Here is a 4866-nt window from a genome sequence, read left to right on the forward strand (position 1 = left end):
TTGAAATGATTCAAAACTAAAGTAACGAGCCAATTTTTTAAAATGTAAGGAGTAGAAAGTACAGATATTTGTGTAAAAATGGAAGGAGTAGAAGTAAAAAGTGGCCATAAAAATAAGTAGTAAAGTAAAGTAAAAATATCAGAAAAATCTACTTATGTACAGTAACAAGTATTTGTACTTCGTTACTTCCCATCTCTGATTATTAGAACTACAGACCATCAGTAAAATTATTAAAAAAGTTATGTTTCAACAGTTAAATGCATTTTTAACAAGAAGCAGCATCTTTGAAGTCCTCCAGTCCGGTTTCCGTGCAGTACAGAGACTGACCTGATTAAGGTGTTCAGTGACATTCGTATAAATTTAGACCCTGGAAGAACTAAAGTGCTGGTATTCTTGGACCTCATTGCAGTATTTGATACTTTCAGAAGGGAACTTTAAATCAGACACACAAAGGCAGGTACTACGTCAGCCTTTTTATCACCTGAAGAGCATTTCCAGGATTAAAAGACTAACGTCCAAGCAGGATCTAGAAAAAAAATGCATTTATCTTTATTAGAAGTGACCACTGTATCAGTGTCTTCACAGGTTTGCCAAAAACTCACTCAGACATCTGCAGCTTAGACTTAGACAACTTTTATTGTCATTTTGTATACACCCACTGTATTATAAATGAAATTATGTTGCTTACAGCTTATAATAGTGAAATGAACATTACTATTATAAAGTGGAGCAGTGATCATCATGTAAACAGTATAGGAGCAACATTTTACAAGACTTCTACATTTTAGATAGGCATTATTAAAATTGAAATATATGGAATTCTAATTTAACTAGTCATAAAATAAGAAGTTGATAAATGTACTAGCAGAAATATATTTTTCATGTCAAGAATTGGATATCTGGATATCTGTAATGTTATATTCATTTTTGATATGCAAAATAGTACGGTAATCATGACTAGCAGTAACTCTATTATGATGATCTGAAATTAGAATTCATCCTTGTCAGAATTCATTTTTAGATAAGAAGAAGATTTATTTTAGATATCTGGAAGTAAAAGCCCAATACACATCAATGGGAAACGTGACGTCATTTAAGAATTGCATTTCAGATATCGGAATGTGTATTTAGATAGGAAGAATGTTATTTTAGATATCTGAAATGTTAATTTTGACTAGGAAGAAATGAATTGAATGAATGAATGAATGAATCAATGAATGAAAAAGAAAGAATTTGAGACATCTGGAATATATATTCAGTCAAGGTAATAAATGTCAAAATGGCCTGCCATAGCGGTGATTGATGCTGGTTGGTCGTTTTTTGCCCCTTTTTTCCAGGAGGAGGCCGAGAAATGGAGCATTGGAGAGCAGATAAACAGGTGAATAATGTTTGATGGAGCAATGATGGATACAGACGTAGAAGAGTCCAGACATTGTCATTCTGGGGAGTAGCCATGAGAGGAGTGACATGACCTAGGGAGGGAAATAATCATTATTAATTTTCAACCAAGAGCTCAAGAGTGACTGAAAATAGAAAGGCAATAAGAAGAAAAAAATGACAGGTATGTCTGTTTAAATCCAAAACTGCTTTTATTCTTAATACATTTATAAGAATGTTTATGAAGAAAACCGATCAATTATGAAAAATTAAATATTTTATCTCTGTCTGATCATTTTTATGTAGATAGATAAATAAAATCCTTCAATAAAATCCTGCATAAAAACCCTTAACATATGGCACTGTATGAGATAAAGATATGTGTCATTATTTGATGATTAAATTAAATCTGTCTTCACTTTAAAAAAAAAATTAGCAATGATGTACACCATAGGACACATAAAATATATAAAGTCATTATGTTCTTTTTAAGCATAAAATGCAAATATGCAAGATCAAATTGCAGGGGGGAAAAAAATTTAACTGCGCTACTTCAGGTAAATAAAGGGAGATATGTGATAATCCTTAGTCAGCACTTAATTAGTCTTTACAAAGATGAGAGCAAGACAATAAAAACAGCATTCACAGTTTTAATGCTCAGTCCTGTTCTGCCATAAACAAAGTTTTCTGTATTGAACCCATGCAAAAAAGCTGTAAAGGTTTTAAAAGAAAAAAGTTACAGACAGTCTAAGAAAAACAATATGTGCCTTTTTTTTAAAACATCCAAAAATTTAAGCGACTGTCATAATCTTGGCACCTTAAGGCTGGGCTTTCCTGCTTGTTGCTCTCATGAATCATTGTTATCGCTCATCAGATCAACCTGTTCCTGCTGCTATTTAAGCCTCGGGATCCCAGCCTCTGGTGCAAGATTATTGGAGCTTCAAACAAAACTAATTCTAGCTTTCCTGTATGTGTTTAGTTCTGCCTGTTTCTGACCTCTTAGTTTTGGCCACCCCTGTTCTGCTCTGTCCTGTGTTTCTGGACTGTTACCTGGATTCCGCCCAATTACGACCTTGGACCTGTCTTCTAACCATGGCTTGGATTTACCCTCCTGGATCCATCGGTTCCCCTGCCTGCTCTGGCTGCTGCAAGACACTGCTCCTCTTCTCTCCTGGATCTCTGGTCCCAGCTCAGTAGTTAGACAGCAGTCAGTCCCTCTCCTCTGGACTTCAGTCCTTCTTCTGGGCTTGGACTGAACTTTGCCAGGTTGGTGGCTTTCATGCTGATTGTTGTTCCTCATTTGAGTTTTAAAGTGACTGACCTGAGCCTCTACTTCTGCAGAGAATCCAGGGGGCCTGCCACAACTGACAAGCAGCCGCACGCTATTTTTAATAAATGCTTTGAATCTTCCCATTTTCTGTCTCGCCTGAATTCTGGGTCCTACATTCTGAGCTTATTACAGCAACTCTTCAAGCCAAGACTTTGTATAGCCTTGCAAGTGTTCAGCAGACTTTGTCATTACCTTTAATTTAATGAAAAACTGTTAGATTTTTCATGTTAAAATCACACTTATTCAAAAAATTACCCAAAAAAGGGATCACAGGCAATGTGACCCTACGTATTTTCTGATACTTTAAAAGGAATTAGCTGTAGTTTGAAAACATAATGCGCCCTAATTTCCGCCCAGATTAGGGTGGAATAACTAATATCCCTATAGAAAACTTCATTGGCGGTAGTTTAACATCAGGGTTCAATTAAATGATGGTTGGAACAGTCTTCAGAAGGAGAAGCCGAAGGATGGAGATGGATTTACATAATTTATTGTCTTCTACAACTTTATAAGACACACACATCCTTGTTTTTCTCACATGACTAAAACAAACTAAAGAGATGCCAGAATCTAAACTAAGGCAAAGCAGATTCAACTAAATGTCTCAAAGACGCAAATTAAATCAAATATAATTATATGAACTTTTGAATTAATTTCACACAAGCACGCTGCACTGTTTGCAAGCAGGTCAGCTTGAAACTTTGAAAAGTTTACAAAAACTCATTGAATACCTGATAGCTTTAGGATTATTTTAGAGTATTTTTTTTAGGACAATACTGTCCGTGGAATACGGAAAAAACAACAGTTAATGTAAATGACAGCTGGGGAAGGGGGTACGGTCAGTAATGAATCTGTAGAAAATGTTAAAGTTGTTGGCAGGCAGGTTTGAGTCCGGAAAGGCAGACAGAGCAGAAACGGGGGCAATTAAACCTCAGAGGTCCAGGGGCAGAAACTTGTCAGGATCAGATAATCAACTTCCATAATTGCTGCGGCGGCCTTATGGCACCTTCTATCTTTGCTGCAGGCGCCTTTTGGACCCTCGGATCCTCAGAGGACACCACCTCTGCTGCGGGAGCCTTGGAGGACGCCATCTCTCCTGCTGCAGCCTGGGAGGACTGTGGTTCAGGAACCTCGGAGGGGGCGTGGAGGGCTCTTGGAGGGCCCGCTGAGGGTTCTTAGAGGCTTGGGGGCCATGGAGGCTTGCAGCGCCCGCTGGGCAGCCTTGGAGGCTTAGAGCGCCCACTAGGGGGCCTTGGAGGCTTGGAGTGCCAGTTGAGGAGCATTGGAGGCTTGATGCACCCGCTAAAGGGCTCTGGCCCAAGGGCAACTTGCCCTCTAATGGGCTCTGGCACTAGGGGAGCTGGCCCGCTAATGGGCTCTGGAGCTAGGGGATCTGGCCCGCTAATGGGCTCTGGAGCTAGGGGATCTGGCCTGCTAATGGTCTCTGGTGCTAGAGAATCTGGCCTGCTAAAGGGCTCTGGCTCAGGATCTGGCCCGCTAAAGGGCTCTGGATCTGGCCCGCTAAAGGGCTCGGGATCTTGCTGGCTAAAGGGCTCTGGTTCAGCATCTGACCTGCTAAAGGGCTCTGGCTCTGGCCCGCTAAAGGGCTCTGGCTCTGGCCCGCTAAAGGGCTCAGGATTTGGAAGTGGCTTGGGAAGTGCTGAGATGACTGACCTGTTCTGAAGTGTTCTAAGGCTAATATCGAGTAAGCAGATGGCAGGGGAGGACCAACAGCTGGAGATGGTGGAGGTACAGGGTCAGAGGTGATGACTGCTGAGTTTGAATTTCACAGAGTGATGGTTTGGGTGGTGGAGGTCTATTGAATAGCTGAGAGAAGGCGTCCTGTATTTTCCACTCTATTAAGCCTATGTGTCCTGCCTGAAGGAAGAAGGTTTGGAGCTCTGGATACTGTGTTAGTTTCCTTAGTACTCTTCTGCAGTCCCCATCGGCTGCCAAGGTGGAGTGATTGTGGAAAGATAGTCTATTGTTTTTATTAGTTTTAGAAATTCACTTGTCTTAACCGTCGTTGGCTCTGCTGCGTCCATTTTGGCTGGTTCCTTCTGCCGGGGTTTGGTTGCGGTTTGAGGACCCAAATGCAGAGATGAGGAAGCAGAGGTGAGTGTCTTGTAGATTTAATGAGAGGTTCATAAACAACTGAG

This window comes from Cyprinodon variegatus, unplaced genomic scaffold (assembly GCF_000732505.1).
Source record: "Cyprinodon variegatus isolate N-32 unplaced genomic scaffold, C_variegatus-1.0 Scaffold1151, whole genome shotgun sequence".
Classification (NCBI taxonomy): Eukaryota; Metazoa; Chordata; class Actinopteri; order Cyprinodontiformes; family Cyprinodontidae; genus Cyprinodon; species Cyprinodon variegatus.